We start from the raw sequence: 19,003 nt of genomic DNA on the forward strand, positions 1-19,003 counted from the left end.
AACACAGTATCATTCCCTTAAAAGATAATAAAGATCATATAGCAAGAAAGGTCAAAAGTACGGTATATAATGGCATTAGTACCAGAATCCAGATGTAAAAGGGTGCATTAAAGCATATGTTGTATGGGTTCACTCATGCCAAATGTAAAGTGCAGAGGAATTGAGAGTCTTTTATATTCTCCATGATTGCTGCAATTGGCCTGAGCATCGGGAAGGGATCACAGTTCCCATTATGATCTGATTAGCTGATGGAAAGCCACAGACACACTGAAATTGCTCGCCATCAAAAGGAGAGGACATTCCAAACAAGAGAAAAGGGCAAAAATTAGCCAAGCCAATCGCATTCAGCCTACAAGAAAGACAAGAGTGACTAGGAGTAGTCTATTAACATAAGAAGGAGATATTACGTTGTTTTTTATTGCACCGTTGGACTGATGCTTTAAATGTAAATTTGCAGCGCCCCAGAGCCCTGGTCGTTGCAGTACTAATGCCCTGCCGCTAAGGGGGGCTATGGTACGTCTGATGGCACTGAAGGAGTTCACCTGACCAGGTATCACAGAGACCAATACACTTCACAGTCTGGCCTCCAGGGGGAGCTAAGGGTGCTATGTATTAGGCCACTCCTCACAATCTGGTAAAACAGGGGGTTAGATAGGAAGTTAGGGAGAAGCTGACTGGGTTGGAACCAGGCAACATCCTGTGGCAGAGGGTGTTGCAGGGGAAGATTCAGGGGGGTCCCTGTCAGGGGTGGGATCCTGACAGAGGCCTAGCGAACAGAAAGAATGTTACGGGACTGCGCCTGCACTTCATCGCGGCGGTACCCCAAGAAAGGACAAGAAGCGAGGTTTATTGTGCTGAGTGAGAAATGAGATCAACGCAACAAGGAGAAACACCAGTAGGAGTCGTGCTGTAAGACGAGGCAACATCCTACTGAGGCGCGTAGTCGGTGGCTGGAAACGCCGAGGAAGTATTGAGCTCCAGGCCTTACTTCAAACCTGAGGCAGGACAGTCAGTTATAGGCGGGCTGTCTCACTCACATCACCTAAGAAGACATAGGGGGCAACATTTGGAGAGGGGCGACACTAGGGTCCCGGAAGAGCTCCGAGCCTACCCGTCATATGGGTGCGTCCTAGCCATATCATCTGGGGACGAAGAAGAACATCATAATCGATTTGTGAGGGAACTTCAGAAACAGACACAACAGTTGTGGGGACTATCCCGTAAGCACAGCAGGGGAGGACCACAACACACAAGCGCTAGAAGGTAGGCACAGATTTCCACCTGCAAAGGGAACTCTGGAGGTGCCATCGGACCGGCCGGACTCACGCAGCCTGGTTAACCGTATTCCGGACTGAGGATCCTGAAGCCTTCAGTAAAGAGGTAAAGAGACTGCAACCTGGTGTCCTCGTTATTTACTGCGACCTGCACCGCACCACAACAACATCATCACATTCTCAACTTTCACTGGACGCCCCTCAGCAGGGTCACGGGCTGGGCCTAGCCACCGTGACAACCCCAGAACTGAGACAGAGAGGCCCGGTACCGGGTACCCCTCGGCCCTGTAGCAGTGGGGGCGCTCCAAATTCCCTTCCCCATCTGATACCAAACTTCCGGCTCTTCCATCTGTTTTCCACACCGCTGTCGTCCATATCAAGCAAAAAGTTACCTGCCTGCAGCTCTAGTATTTCATGGAGCTAAGTGGAGGTCACATTTCAATGTCTATGAGAGCCATTTTTTTATTGAGCTGATTATAGATTGTAATAATTGAAGTTTGTATGTGTGCCTGTGCGTATATCAATGACTGCTCTCTTCTACTCTGGTTTGACCTCATCCGGCATATTAGCGCACACTGGGGCTTTTGAAGTCTGCCTCTTTACTGCAATCCATCGCGTCTGGTGTCAGCATAGAGCGTGCGCCAAGCAAAGCAAATGTGAAAAGTTTTTGTCAGGGCTACATTAGTTATCTATGAAAATATTGACACAATGACACAATAAGGCAGAGGAATATTGAGAGGAACCAGATAGAATACAATGCAAAAGTAAAATTCACTACATATTTGAGATCTTCCAAGCTCATCTTACAAAATATTATTTGAGGCAGTTTTAAGTAGGCAATGATTTTACTAATTATACATGCCCATGGAAAAATCTATTTGTATTTTGAACTTCTGTGTGTGTAATTACCACATGAAGCACAAAAGCTGCAAACCATGTGCTCTTTGTTTTCTTTCATAAAGCATGTGTTCATTCATACTTTGGCATATGAGTTGTCTTTTGATTGCTCTTGTCTTGAAGTTCCATGAAGAGTGCTCAGTAATGCTACCTAAAATGCACCTGAGATCAAATATTTTCACAGGAAAAATAACAAATAATAGGTAAAATAAATGTAAAAAAAGGATACATCATAAACAGAAGGAAGAGACAAAAGTGTGGTCAGTTAACGTTCCAAGATCAGAATACCAGGAGGATAAAGCAGAGCAGAAGAGGTTACACAGACGAATGGTCAGAACGAAATCCAAGGTCAGGCAACAAAAGATCAAGCATACAGAACTCAAAGCACATGGAGCATAAATCTCACTAGCTGAATGTATGTCTGGCAGAGGTCTGGGAGAAACAGCTCAGTTAATTAACATGGCAATTACCTGGGATAATGAACATTTGGAGACAGCCGACGCCTCCCAATCTCAGATTAGATAGTCGAGCTGTCAATCAACACAATGACAGCTCAGCACACCCCTGTACTAGATAGGATGGCTGAGCTTTCAATCAAAGTACTGACAGCTTCAGCATGCCCCTGTACCAGATTGGACAGCCGAGCTGTCAGAAACTGCATTCCAGACACACTGAGGAGTGGAACCATGACACTTTGCTGATCTTCTTGTATCCTTCACCATTCTTGTGTAAAGATATTATTTTCTTACTCAGGTCTTGTCACATTTATCTTCCATGTTATGCCATTACTGACAGAAATGTGAAGGAGTTTTTTTTTTGGTTAAGCAGCGCTTTTTCACAGTCAATGGTCTGCTGCACACATGTTTAATGAATAATTAGACTTGCCTATGGTTGAATTCTTGTAAATTAGAATTTTGTAGTCTAAACTCCAGCTTTGCTCTTAAGTCTTTCATTGGGATGTACTCATTTTTGCAACATAGTTCTAAATTAATTTGATAGTAAAATTCCTTTTTATGAGTAAAAACTAAAAAATCTTGCTTGCAATCAATGTCCCACATTTCTGGGAGTATTTTGTAGTTTGGTATCCCATAGTAAATGTTGATTCTGAAACAAAGCTAAAGGTTTACTGACAAATCTCTTGGGGGTGTACTCATTTATTCTAATCTTATATTTACAGATTGCACTGCATTTTTAATGCGGCAGGTTTTCATTAGATTTGTCCAGGTTTTTGAACCCTGGTTCACAATACAATTTTTCCAAAGATTAAAATAAAATGTGACTTAAAATCTCTGGTAATCAGATGTTAAAGTCATAAAAGCTAAACAGTCATATTAATTGACCCATATTATTACATTGTGTCTATGGAAATCTATAGCTCTTAATTGTTTTCAATGTATAATTCCTCCTACATCGAGAGTCACCATCTTATTGTAATATAATAGTGCAGGGTTCTAATTGAGAGACCCATTACATTTGCTGAACACGCGAAAATATCGCTTACAAGATTTATATTTCAGTAAAAAAATCTATTTTTGCATATTACTATTCATATCTCATACTCTAATGATGTGGACAGTATGTGAATGATGAACTAGTAGTATGTTATTGATGGATCACTATGCTGAATAAAACTGGATGTTTGTAAGGGGTCACAGAAATTGCATAGCACCCTAAACACTTCCCAATTCTGCATGTCCTATTTTGTAAATGTTGTCATTTACCTTATGCTGCTATATTTGTATTACAGTTCAAGGGAAGCATAGTATTTTAGCAAGTCCGCTAGATGGGGACACCTTAGCACGCATAGGATAGTAAATAGTTACTGTAGGAGGGGCCAGCTGTGGGTACGATAGGAGTATTTCCTTGTTGGAGTTCAGTAGGACCAGGGAGCCCAGGCTACACAGTGGGCCCTATAATGTTGGAAGCCTGAAGCCCAGTCATCCAAGGCCAGGAGACCAGGAATTGCAGAAGCACAGGAATGCAGGTGGCTCTAGCATGTGGCAGCTTACTACATGGGCCCTACATGCCCTTATGTCGGGTGCAAAGCAGACAGGGGATTTCCTAAGTGTAGTGAAGTTGGACAGGGAGGACGCTGCGGTACTGGACATGACGGTACAATCCGGGGATGTGCTGAAGGACATGAGGGAGAGCGCAGGGAAAGCGAAGGATGCAAACTGTGTGCAAACCTATGTTGATTCTGCAGTGGATTTGGATGTGCTGAGAAAATAAACTAGTAAAGTTACCCATTTAAAGTTGGAACTGGATTATTTCTCTATATAGTATGTGTGAAATTGTTGGGTGTGAGCCTGCAACAGAGCAGAGGTGACCCGGATGGTTCGGAGAATGGAGAGACAGGTACACTGGCAAAGGGACATTGTTTTCATATGTCAGGTGGCCAGGGTGTGCTCCAGCAGTTGTCATTGCGGGGCACGACTATGGCCCTGGCACCCTTTACATATCAATGGAAGAAACTGAAATATAATAAATAGTGATGAGAAAGTGTACTCGTTGCTCTGGATTTCACAAGCATGCTCGGGTGGTCTCCGAGTATTTGTAGCTGCTCGAAGATTTAGTTTTTGTTGACGCAGCTGCATGATTTACAGCTGCTAGCCAGCCTGAGTACATGTGGGGGTTGCCTGGTTGCTAGGCAATCCCCACATGTATTCAAGCTGTCAGCTGTAAATCATGCAGCTGAGGCAACGAAAACTAAATCTCCGAGCAGTTACAAATACTCTGAGATCACCCGAGCAACGAGTATACTCGCTCATCTCTAATAGTAAAGCTAAACCAATGAGGAGTTATGTCCTTTTGCCAATTTTCTGAATAACTGCAAGATGCCAACTAGTTGTAAAATACAGTAGAATAATACAAAACATTCCCATAAAATAAAGCTCATTTTTCTTGGAAGTTGATTTTAAAGGCAAGAAGCCTGATGTGCTGGAGGACCACAGGAAGATTAGCTATAGCTTTAGCTAAGTGGGTATAGATAGAAGGGAAAATAATAAATAAAGTTTGCAGCATTATATTGTGGATCTGGTTGAAGCCAAGTACGGTTTGGACTACAACTATGTGTGACCAGACACCACTGCTCATATTAAATCAATATCTTTATGTGCTGCTCTAGAGCGTATGTGCTGTCTGTAATCAGTTTTTGGCATTTTCTACAGCACTTGGGAAAAAGATGAGAAATATCCCAACACTTGGAGCTGAATGGAAAGGTTCCACAACCGCAGTCTCTGTAAATGTTTCAATTTTAGTAAAATATTTGTCTTTTTGCTTAAGTGTAATCCTGGTGTCTGGATAGGTATCGTTTTTGGAAAGTAAATGTTGCTATATCGTAATTATTCCTTTTTTAGACTTTACTGATGACTAAATGTTTATTTTAAGGAAAAAATGCAATCATTTTTTTGGGGGGTGGTTATGGTTTGGTTTCTGATTTCACACTTTAGTTTGTAGAACACAGACAACCTAAAGAGACCTTGGATTACCTCTGGATTGTTGGCGGACAATCAACTCTCATTTCCAATGGTTTCTTTCTAGAAGCAATAAAAAAAATCTATATTTGAAAACTATATACCATGTATATATACAGTGGGGCAAAAAAGTATTTAGTCAGTCAGCAATAGTGCAAGTTCCACCACTTAAAAAGATGAGAGGCGTCTGTAATTTACATCATAGGTAGACCTCAACTATGGGAGACAAACTGAGTAAAAAAAATCCAGAAAATCACATTGTCTGTTTTTTTAACATTTAATTTGCATATTATGGTGGAAAATAAGTATTTGGTCAGAAATAGTGTTGAGCATTCCGATACTGCAAGTATCGGGTATCGGCCGATACTTGCTGTATCGGAATTTCCGATACCGAGATCCGATACTTTTGTGGTATCGGGTATCGGGTATCGCAACAACATTAATGTAATAATGTGTAAAAAAGAGAATTAAAATAAAAAATATCGCTATACTCACCTGTCCGACGCAGCCGGGACCTCAGCGAGGGAACCGGCAGCGTTGTTTGTTTAAATTTCGCGCTTTTACTTGGTTACGTGAAGTCCCGGCTTGTGATTGGTCAGGGCGGCCATGTTGCCGGGACGCGGACCAATCACAGCAAGCCGTGACGAAATTACGTCACGGCTTGCTGTGATTGGTCCGCGTCCCGGCAACATGGCCGCCATTAACCAATCACAAGCCGTGACGTCACGGGAGGCTGGACATGCGCGTATTTTGAAAAGCGCGCGTGTCCAGCCTCCAGTGACGTCCCGGCAACATGGCCGCCATTAACCAATCACAAGCCGTGACGTCACGGGAGGCTGGACATGCGCGTATTTTGAAAAGCGCGCGTGTCCAGCCTCCAGTGACGTCCCGGCAACATGGCCGCCATTAACCAATCACAAGCCGTGACGTCACGGGAGGCTGGACATGTGCGTATTTTGAAAAGCGCGCGTGTCCAGCCTCCAGTGACGTCCCGGCAACATGGCCGCCATTAACCAATCACAAGCCATGACGTCACGGGAGGCTGGACATGCGCGTATTTTGAAAAGCGCGCGTGTCCAGCCTCCAGTGACGTCCCGGCAACATGGCCGCCATTAACCAATCACAAGCCGGGACGTCACTGGAGGCTGGACACGCGCGCTTTTCAAAATACGCGCATGTCCAGCCTCCCGTGATGTCACGGCTTGTGATTGGTTAATGGCGGCCATGTTGCCGGGACGCGGACCAATCACAGCAAGCCGTGACGTAATTTCGTCACGGCTTGCTGTGATTGGTCCGCGTCCCGGCAACATGGCCGCCCTGACCAATCACAAGCCGGGACTTCACGTAACGAAGTAAAAGCGCAAATTTTAAACAAACAACGCTGCCGGTTCCCTCGCTGAGGTCCCGGCTGCGTCGGACAGGTGAGTATAGCGATATTTTTTACTTTAATTCTTTATTTTACACATTAATATGGTTCCCAGGGCCTGAAGGAGAGTTTCCTCTCCTTCAGACCCTGGGAACCATCAGGAATACCGTCCGATACATGTGTCCCATTGACTTGTATTGGTATCGGGTATCGGTATCGGATTGGATCCGATACTTTGCCGGTATCGGCCGATACTTTCCGATACCGATACTTTCAAGTATCGGACGGTATCGCTCAACACTAGTCAGAAACAAACAATCAAGATTTCTGGCTCTCACAGACCTGTAACTTCTTCTTTAAGAGTCTCCTCTTTCCTTCCCTCATTACCTGTAGTAATGGCACCTGTTTAAACTTGTTATCAGTATAAAAAAACACCTGTGCACAGCCTCAAACAGTCTGACTCCAAACTCCACTATGATGAAGACCAAAGAGCTGTCAAAGGACACCAGAAACAAAATTGTAGCCCTGCACCAGGATGGGAAGACTGAATCTGCAATAGCCAACCAGCTTGGAGTGAAGAAATCAACAATGGGAGCAATAATTAGAAAATGGAAAACATACAAGACCACTGATAATCTCCCTCGATCTGGGGCTCCACGCAAAATCCCACCCCGTGGGGTCAGAATGATCACAAGAACGGTGAGCAAAAATCCCAGAACCACGCGGGGGGACCTAGTGAATGAACTGCAGAGAGCTGGGACCAATGTAACAAGGCCTACCATAAGTAACACACTACGCCACCATGGACTCAGATCCTGCAGTGCCAGACGTGTCCCACTGCTTAAGCCAGTACATGTCCGGGCCCGTCTGAAGTTTGCTAGAGAGCATTTGGATGATCCAGAGGAGTTTTGGGAGAATGTCCTATGGTGTGATGAAACCAAACTGGAACTGTTTGGTAGAAACACAACTTGTCATGTTTGGAGGAAAAAGAATACTGAGTTGCATCCATCAAACACCATACCTACTGTAAAGCATGGTGGTGGAAACATCATGCTTTGTGGCTGTTTCTCTGCAAAGGGGCCAGGACGACTGACCCGGGTACATAAAAGAATGAATGGGGCCATGTATCGTGAGATTTTGAGTGCAAACCTCCTTCCATCAGCAAGGGCATTGAAGATGAAACATGGCTGGGTCTTTCAACATGACAATGATCCAAAGCACACCGCCAGGGCAATGAAGGAGTGGCTTCGTAAGAAGCATTTCAAGGTCCTGGAGTGGCCTAGCCAGTCTCCAGATCTCAACCCTATAGAAAACCTTTGGAGGGAGTTGAAAGTCCGTGTTGCCAAGCGAAAAGCCAAAAACATCACTGCTCTAGAGGAGATCTGCATGGAGGAACGGGCCAACATACCAACAACAGTGTAACCTTGTGAAGACTTACAGAAAACGTTTGCCCTTTGTCATTGCCAACAAAGGATATTTTACAAAGTATTGAGATGAAATTTTGTTTCTGACCAAATACTTATTTTCCACCATAATATGCAAATTAAATGTTAAAAAAACAGACAATGTGATTTTCTGGATTTTTTTTTCTCAGTTTGTCTCCCATAGTTAAAGTCTACCTATGATGTAAATTACAGACGCCTCTCATCTTTTTAAGTGGTGAAACTTGCACTATTGCTGACTGACTAAATACTTTTTTGCCCCACTGTATATACTAGCTGAAGAGCCCGGCGTTGCCCAGGCATAGTAACTAACTGTGGTGTTAGTTACAATAAATTATAAAGATTATATTTCACATAAAAACCTTTCACATCATATATTCAACACTACAGATTTGCAACACAAATTGACTAAATGATTACCCAAGTACTGATAGTATTGATATATTAGAAACATCTCTTCTGTTTTTTTTTTCTCCCACTCGTGGTTTTGGCTTATAAATATTGAGGTAAAATACTGACCAAATACTGAACGTGTGAATGTGGCCTTATACACAGCCTCTGGCTCCCAGGGACTCCGCTCACGGTAATGGTTCAGCCTGTTTGTGGAGGAGAGGAAGGTGACATCGGCGGGACAGGACGGCTCTGGCAGCCTCCATGCAGCAGCAGTGCGGGCTGTGATCACCAGGCGCCATCTATGTACATATACACACATAAATATACGAACCCATGGCTAGCTATACTCAGCTATACACACATATATACACACACTTCGGCAAAGGATCTACATGTATGATCCTTTGCCGCAACTCGACGCGCGATTCCCCGCCTCTGCAGTTTCAGCAGGAGGTCCTGATGGAATGTGGGAAACGTTTCATTGATACTCATGTCTAATGCTCCCATATTTCATACAGCATGCTATTATAGCATTCAATTTAATTTGATGTATGATTCTATATGTTTCCATGATCTGTAACTGTTTAATCTTTCATTTTGACAGATTGTATACACTCTGTCAGTATTCAAAATTGTTAATTTGAATATTTTTGTACTTAAAATGTGATATTTTGCATATATTTTAAACTTGATGTTATCAATAAAAGTAATATTTTGTAATATATTTGATCACGTTGCTCCTTCTTTATCGTTATAATTGTATAAATATCTACATTGAAGGGATCTGTACCTAATTGTATATGGGTTGTTTATTTTGGATTTTGTACATCTAGCATTTTGTACGGCTTCCCCATGTCCATTCCTTGTATTCTTTAGCCCAAACAAGTCTCTTCTGCTTGTTGCCTGTCCTTAGCAATGGTTTCCTAGCAGCTATTTTACCATGAAGTCCTGCTGCACAAACTCTCCTCTTAACAGTTGTTGTAGAGATGTGTCTACTGCTAGAACTCTGTGTGACATTGATCTGGTCTCTAATCTGAGCTGCTGTTAACCTGCGATTTCTGAGGCTGGTGACTCAGATAAACTTATCCTCAGAAGCAGAGGTGACTCTTGGTCTTCCTTTCCTGGGGCGGTCCTCAAGTGAGCCAGTTTCTTTGTAGCGCTTGATGGTTTTTGCAACTGCACTTGGGGACAATTTCAAAGTTTTCCTAATTTTTCGGACTGACTGACCTTCATTTCTTAAAGTAATGATGGCCACTCATTTTTCTTAGCTGCTTTTTTCTTGCCATAACACAAATTCTAACAGTCTATTCAGTAGGACTATCAGCTGTGTATCCACCAGACTTCTGCACAACACAACTGATGGTCCCAACCCCATTTATAAGGCAATAAATCCCACTTACTAAACCTGACAGGGCACACCTGTGAAGTGAAAACTGTCATGGTTCCCAATGGCAAGGGAACGTAAAAAACACATAAGTAACGAACGAGCTCTCGGGTGATGGAAACTCGAGTTGACCGTGAGCTAAATCTACCACACAACTAACAGTAGCCAGGGAGCATACCTACGGCTTCCTATATGCCACGCGCCAGCCGGAGGACTAACTACGCCTGGTAGAGGAAGAAACAGACCTGGCTTACCTCTAGAGAAATACCCCAAAAGATGATAGCAGCCCCCCACATGTAATAACGATGAATTAAGAGGAAAAGACATACACAGTATGAAAGTAGATTTAGCAAAGAGAGGTCCACTTACTAGATAGCAGAAGGATACAAAAGAGGACTTCACGGTCAACTGAAAACCCTTTCAAAAACCATCCTGAAATTACTTTAAGACTCCTGTGTCAACTCATGACACAGGAGTGGCAATTTCAGCCCGCAAGAGCTTCCAGCTACAGAGAATTACAAAAACTGCAAACTGGACAAAAGGTACAAAACAAAAGGACAAAGTCCACTTAGCTGATCAGCAGACTAGTAGCAGGAACATGCAACCGAAGGCTCTGGTTACAATGATGACCGGCAAGGAAATGACTGGAGAGCAAGGCTAAATAGGAAACTCCCAAACACTGATGGAAGCAGGTGAACAGAAGAAGCAAAGTGCAAACAAGTCACCAGTACCACCAGCAACCACCAGGGGAGCCCAAAAAGCGGATACACAACAGAAAACCATTTCCGGTGACTACCTCTTGAAGCTCATTAAGAGAATGACAAGAGTGTGCAAAGTAGTCATCAAAGCAAAAGGTGGCTACTTTGAAGAACCTAGAATATAAGACATATTTTCAGTTGTTTCACACTTTTTTGTTAAGTATATAATTTCACATGTGCTAATTCATAGTTTTGATGCCTTCAGTGTGAATGTACAATTTTCATAGTCATGAAAATACAGAAAAATCTTTAAATGAGAAGGTGTGTCCAAACTTTTGGTCTGTACTGTATATATAAATATTTGAAATCGCCTGTTTTTAGAATCGCTACTTCTATCAATATATGAAAAGAATTAATCCGATCGGTAAACGTCGTAAAGAGAAAAAAAAAATCAAAATGCCAGAATTGTTTTTTTTCTGCCACACCATTGCATTAAAATGCAATAACGGGCAATCAAAAGATCGTATCTCCACCAAAATGGTACCAATAAAAACCTCAGCTGAGAGCACATAAGCCCACACCCAGCCCTAGCTCCGTAAAGGGTCTCTGAAAATGGTGCCTTTTTTTCAGAAACTTTTTATTTTTTTTACCACTTAAATAAAAAAGAACCTATACATGTTTGGTACCTTTGAACTCGTAATGACCTGGAGACTCATAATGGAAGGTCAGTTTAAGTATTTCGTGAATATGGTAAAAACAAAAACAAATAACAGTTGTTTATTTACACTTTTTTTGCAATTTCATCGCACTTTAAATTTTTTACCATTTTCCAGTGCATTATATAGCAAAACCAATGGTGTTGTTCAAAACACAACTCGTCCCACAAAAAACAAGCTCTCACATGGCCATATTGATGGAAAAATAAAAAAGTTATGGTTCTGGGAAGAAGGGGAGCAAAAAATGGAAACTCAAAAATGGAAAAGCCCAAGGTCGCGAAGGGGTTAAATAAGCACTCTCATTAATATTTTTTTTCATTAAGTGTGAATATGGTGAGTATGGTGTGTAATGTGAGTGTATAAATATAGTCTTCAATTTTTTACCTCTCATCCATACACCTGATACCAGTCACCATGTCTGCCTCTCTGGTTTGTATGTTCCCTCACTATACTTGATTTGGCTTTCATAAAGGATATTATAGATGTGTGATACTAGGATTACTGAGAGACCACATTTCAGATTTTTCTGAAGGTGTCCAGCTATGAGAATGTTGGTGTCTGATATAGCTGTCATGCAAAGAAAACAAAGACATTATCGATGGTTAAGGTAAACAATTATACTCAGTAAATTGCTGCTATAGGGGTACATTCTAAATATCAGAATAGGATTGTCTAATTACTTTTTTAATGAAATTAGACAATCCTTTTCTGATATTTAGAATAAGGGACAAAGGGGACAAAGCTGCCTATGTGCTCGTTATTCGTTGAGTAAAAGGCTGTGCTCAATGTAAAACTTGAATCCCCGCCCTGCATCTTTGGCACCTGTTACGCAGCCAGTAAGCATGCGGGGACTGCCTGTGAGCCACTGTAATGCCGCAGCCATCTTGGCTGTGGCATTACTGTGATTCGCTGGCCGTGTGACATCATCAGAGGTTATAAAAGAACAGGCGCCGCCCGGCTTGGCACAGTGACGCCATTGCATAGCTCTGTGACGCTTTGTACTGGAGAGAGAGGATGCTTATCTAAGCCTCCATCACGGTATGATGAATCAGAGGTCTGTAGTGTTATTACTGGTGATGAAGCCAATCCATCATACTAACAGCCATCTAAGGGCACATACAGTCTGCATTTAACCTAGGGAGGTAGAGAGAGTCACAGGAGCAAGAAGAGTGTCAGAATCCAGTCTGTAGACAGGGATTAGGCACGTGCAGTCGTTTGGCAAATATATAGCTGCATTTTTTTCTGGGTGCAGGGAAAACTGAATATGTCTTGAATCATGAAGTATTACATGCTTTGAGGTCCTTTTTTGTGTTATATAACACACCTAAAAACAGTTGAAACATTTTCCTGGGTTACATTCCTCGGTCATACACTATTCCATAGTATGAAGTAAATTTCTGTGATCTCAGTGAACAAAAGCTTTTAAAAATTTTGTAGGCTTCCATTTCTCAAACATACAGTGTTACGTGGAACACAATATGACATTATACAACACGTAGACATTAGATGAGAAGAAATTCCAACCAAAAGTAATATTAAATCATAATATTATATTAAATATAAGCATAAAACATATCATATAACAAGACAGGGTAAGTACCTTGAAAAAAGGTCAGAGAAAACACAGCAGGAATATGCAAATAACCAAGTGGGGGTATCGAAATAACCAAACCTGTAGTCAATTATATACAATAACCAGCAAAAGGGCAATAGCCTACATAGTAATGAATAATTAGGAATGTCCCAGAGACATTAGTAAAGGCTGGTTTATTATATAATGGCAGGTTAGAGTGTCAGTGTGTCAATTATAAAAATCCCCATTCATAAGCTTAGAAAAGAAAAAGGAGTAAACAGCATGGTAAAGCTAAAGTGCCAATGCATATTATTCAGAAGTATTACTGAAGCATTTTAACAAGCTTTATTAGACTGACAAACCTGAATAGTATCAAGATGTGCAGTAAAAAGTCTGTGTTCAGGTTTTGGTATCAGATACTAGGTGTCTAGTACGGTCCCCGAACTTTACTGTTAGGCTTAACTCATCTCTATTGATAGGTAGTTGTAAAGCCGATCAGGCACAATTTCGACATAGGCAAGTAGATAACGCCACCTCGTAGCTGGAGGATTGTGGAGTGACCTACTGTATGTTCTTTGCTCCTAAACCAGTGCCTTTATTTGGCAACACTTAGTAGCACTTATGCAGTGCCGAATTGTACAAGTGCAGTTTCGTAACCCATGTTCAATCCTCTTGGTTCCTAAACTTTTCTTCTGGCAGTGCCTTTTAAACACTTCTAAAGTTTCTTTTTTCCTCCATCATGTATGGTGATGGAAATTGGTCTGCTGTTGTGAAAATCTCCTTTCAAGGATAAGCAATAAATCTCCTTTAGAGAAACGGGACCTCCGAGCAGTTCTAAGTCTTAACATGTATTGCACAAGAGAAATCTGAGAATGTGTTTGCAGCCCTCAACAATATGGCTGCCAAAGTTTGTTTGCAGATGGACTTTTTGATAATATGGAACAGATAATATAGTATATCAATTGCTTTGTTTTGTTCACTGTTGTCATGACAGCAGGAAATGTTTTTGCCCCAAAGGAATTGTTTCACATTCAAGGCACATGGCCAAGCGAAATGTATAGTTTCCACTGTATAGATCCCAGACTTGGAACTTAAAAGAATGTATGTTAAATTAATCAGCCACACTTTAGTCCTCAGCATGGCTCGAAAAAGTAATATATTGCTGAATTGCGTTTCCACTGTGTTATACTTAGCATTAGGATGAGAGAATTGCTTGGCAGGACTATGGTCCATCAGCCAGGTCAGTGACCTGTGACCTGAAAGGGAAGCCTGAAAATCTCCTTACCTCTTGGCATTTCCAGCTCTTCTTTTGATTAGTCATTCATGGTGATGTGACCCAGGCATGACAACACGCCAGTCCGACTAATCAAAAGAAGACCTGGAAATGCCAGGAAGGAATGAGATCTACAGGTCTCCCGTTCACCGGTCCCAATTATTGACCTGGCTAATGGACCCAAGTCCTGCAAATCAATTCTCCCATCACTACTTAATGTGTTACTTATAAAACTGGTGCAATGTTTGTATTATGCCAAATACAAGTAAAAAGACTGGATTAATCATAGCTGCAATGGATGAAGAGGTCCATTGTTTTGAATATCTCTTCTAGAGATGAACAAAGAATAGATTCACACATTCATTTTTTGCAGTGACTTAATCATATATTTTCATTCAATTCTATTCACTTCTACAAATGCTTTGGAAGACTTTTTTTCCTAATCAGGTAAATTTTATTAGTGAAAACTTTTTTTTTACAGCAATGAGCTGTAAAACAATGTTATTAAAAATTGTTGCAATTATTTGATCTACGGATTTAGCAAAACAGCAGCCGCAGTCTTCTTTTTTTCTGAGCCGTAAAAGGCTATCAAAATGATAGAAAATAAAAAAAAATCCATAAACTTATCTCTACATGCCCACAACATCAAGGAAACAAAAAATGGAATCTCCTTTAACCCCTTAACGACCGCCGATACGCCTTTTAACAGCGGCAGTTAAGGGTACTTAAACCACAGCTGTGGAAAAAGTGTATAGCGCCCTCCAGAGTCGGATTTTCTCTGGGGTCTCGGTTGCTGGGGGTAGCCAAGACCCCAGAGAACATGATTCGGATCGGTTTTTACCGACCCCCGGATTGCGATCGCCGGTAAATAACCGTTTACCGGCGGCAGCAAAAAAAAGCCAAAAACGCGATTTCCCATTTAATTTCTCTGTCCTCCGGTGTGATCGCACATCAGAGGACAGAGAAATGGGGTCACAGATAGCCCCCAATACTCACCCATCTCCCCCGATGCTCCTCGTGGCTCCCAACGGGTGCCGCCATCTTTTTCCGGGAAAAAAATGGTGGGCGCATGCGCAGGGCGCCCGCCTGCCGGCACCAGGCAGGTTTTTGGGGTCTCGGCTGCCGGGGGTAGCCGAGACCCCAAAGAACATTATCGGGGTCGTTTTTACCCCTGTTTTGCGATCGCCGGTAATTAACCGTTTCTCGGTGAACGCAAAAAGAAAAAAAAAGTGCGTCCGCTGTGATGTGCCGGCCGGCAGAGGAAGATTCTTCCTCTTGTTTTATTTTGGTCACAGTGAGATCCTATCAAAGTGATCAAAATTAAAAAATTCTAAATAACCCCCCCGTTATCACCCCCTTAGTAAGGAAACATGATAAAATAAAAAAAATTGTATTTCTATTTTCCAATTAGGGTTAGGGTTAGGGCTAGGGCTAGGGTTAGGGCTAGGGTTAGGGCTAGGGCTAGGGTTAGGGCTAGGGTTAGGGCTAGGGTTAGGGCTAGGGTTAGGGTTGGGGCTAAAGTTAGGGTTAGAGTTTGGATTAGGGTTATGGTTGGGATTAGGGTTTGGATTAGGTTTAGGGTTGGTATTAGGGTTAAGGTTGGCATTAGGGTTACGTTTGGGATTAGGGTTAGGTTAGGGATTAGGGTTAAGGTTAGGGTTGGGGTTAGGTTTGAGGTTAGGGTTGAGATTATGATTAGGGGTGTGTTGGGCTTAGGGATTTGATTAGGGTTAGGGTTAAGGGTGTTTTGGGGTTAGGGTTTTAATTAGGGTTATGGATTGGGTTGGAATCAGCGTTAGGGGTGTGTTGGGGTTACGTTTGGAGTTAGAATAGGGGGCTTCCACTGTTTAGGTACATCAGGGGATCTCCAAATGCGACAGCCAATTTTGCGTTCAAAAAGTCAATTGGTGCTGCCTCCCTTCTGAGCTCTGCCGTGCGCCCAAACAGTGGTTTACCCCCACATATGGGGTATCAGCGTACTCAGGACTGATTGGACAACAACTTTTTTGGTCCAGTTTCTCCTGTTACCCTTGCAAAAATAAAAATAAATTGGGGGCTAAAAAATTTTTTGGGGAAAAAAATGATTTTCTATTTTCATGGCTCTGCGTCAAACTTCTGTGAAGCACTTGGGCGTTCAAAATGCTCACCACTATCTAGATAAGATCCTTTGTGGGTCTAGTTTCCAAAATACGGTCACTTGTGGGGGGTTTCTACTGTTTAGGTACATCAGGGGCTCTGAAAATGCAACATGACACCCGCAGACCATTCCATAAAAGTCTGCATTTTAAAACGTCACTTCTTCCCTTCCGAGCCCTGGTGTTTGCCAAACAGTGGTCCCCCCACATATGGGGTATCATCGTACTCAGAACAAATTGGACAACAAACTTTGGGGTCCAATTTCTCCTGTTACCCTTGGGAAAATAAACAATTAGGGGCTAAACAAATCATTTTTATTGGAAAAAAATATATATATTTTCACAACTCTGTATTATAAAGTTCTGTGAAGCACTTGGGCGTTCAAAGTGCTCACCACACATCTAGATAAGTTCCTTGGGGGGTCTAGTTTCCAAAATGGGGTCACTTGTGGGGGTTTCTACTGTTTAGGTACATCAGGGGCTCTGCAAACGCAACATAACGGCCGCAGACCATTCTATCAAAGTCTGCATTCCAAAACGGCGCGCCTTCCCTTCCGAGCCCCGATGTGTGCTCAAACAGTGGTCCCCCCCACATATGAGGTATCAGCGTACTCAGGATCAATTGCACAATAAAGTTTGGGGTCAAATTTCTCCTGTGACCCTTGTAAAAGTAAAAATTTTGGGGTGAAAAGATAATTTTTGTGGAAAAAATATGATTTTTTTTATTTTCATGGCTCTACATTATAAACTTCTGTGAAGCAGTTCGGCATTCATAGTGCTCACCACACATCTAGATAAGCTCTTTGGGGGTCTAGTTTCCAAAATGGGGTCACTTGTGGGGGGTTTCTATTGTTTAGGTACATCAGGAGCTCTGCAAATGCAACATGACGCCCGCAGACCATTCCATCAACGTCTGCATTTTAAAACGTCACTACTTCCCTTCTGAGCTCCGATGTGTGCCCAAACAGTGGTCTCCCCCACATATGGGGTATCAGCGTACTCAGGACAAACAGGACAACAAATTTTGGGGTCCAATTTCTCCTGTTACCCTTGAGAAAATGAAAAATTGGGAGCTAAAAAATCATTTTTGAGGGAAAAAAAAGGATTTTTTTATTTTCACGGCTCCACATTATTAATTTCTGTGAAGCACTTGGGGGTTCAACGTGCTCAACACACATCTAGATAAGTTCCTTAATAGGTTTAGTTTCGAAAATGGAGTCACTTGTGGGGGTTTCCACTGTTTAGTCACATCAGGGGCTCTCCAAACGCGACATGGCGTCCGATCTCAATTCCAGCCAATTCTGCATTGAAAAAGTCAAACGGCCCTCCTTCTCTTCCAAGCCCTGCCGTGCGCCCAAACAGTGGTTTACCCCCACATATCGGGTATTGGCGTATTCAGGAGAAATTGCAAAATACATTTTGTGGTACATTTTCTCTTTTTACCCTTGTGAAAATAAAAAAATTTGGCTCTGAATTGAAAAAAAGTTATATGTTCATTTTTTCCTTCCACATTGTTTCAGTTGCTGTGAAGCACGTCAAGGGTTAATAAACTTCTTTAATGTGACTTTGAGCACCTTGAGGGGTGTAGTTTTTAGAATGGTGTCAAGTTTGTGTATTTTCTGTCATGTACACCCCTCAAAGTGACTTTAAATGTGAGATGGTCCCTAAAAAAAATGGTCTTGTAAATTTCATTGCAAAAATGAGAAATCACAGGTCAACTTTTAACCCTTATAACTTCCTAACAAAAAAATGTGTTTCCCAAATCGTCCTCTCCCCGCTCACCTCACTTGCTTTTTGTCTCCCCCGTGCCGTGAAGATGTGTTCACAGTTTCTTCAATAAAAGGAAAAGTCTGAATCACAGGTCCGGTGAGTGTTGCCGCATTCTTCTTTATTTTTTGCTGCAGAAATCAGAGGTTGGGTTTTGGTCATTATTCATTTCTGGAAGACACAGTTCTCTGTGATAGTGTTCCTTTTTCCTAATCAGAATGCTTCCCTCCATAAAGAAAAGAAAAGAGGCATTGCTGTAACATCAAGTTTAGTACTTCTCTTTCGTTATTCCTTTCTATTTTAAAGTTATGGCCAAAAGTGTTGGCACCCTTGAAAATGAAGAATTTTTTACCAGAAAATTACATGTTTTTTTCCTTTGTGTGTATTGGAACAACACAACTATAAAGAAAAAAAAAGACAAATTGGACATAATTTCACTCAAAACTTCAAAAATGGGCCAGAAAAGTTTTTTGGCACCCTCAACTTAATATCCAGTTGCTCAATCTTTGGAATAAACAGCTGAAATCGATGGCTTCTGTGGAGACACGGGGGGTCAGTGGGTGCTCCAGTCCGGTAGCCGAAACTGCATGGACAAGGGATCATCCCAATGGA

This window comes from Ranitomeya variabilis, chromosome 2 (genome assembly GCF_051348905.1).
Source record: "Ranitomeya variabilis isolate aRanVar5 chromosome 2, aRanVar5.hap1, whole genome shotgun sequence".
Lineage (NCBI taxonomy): Eukaryota > Metazoa > Chordata > Amphibia > Anura > Dendrobatidae > Ranitomeya > Ranitomeya variabilis.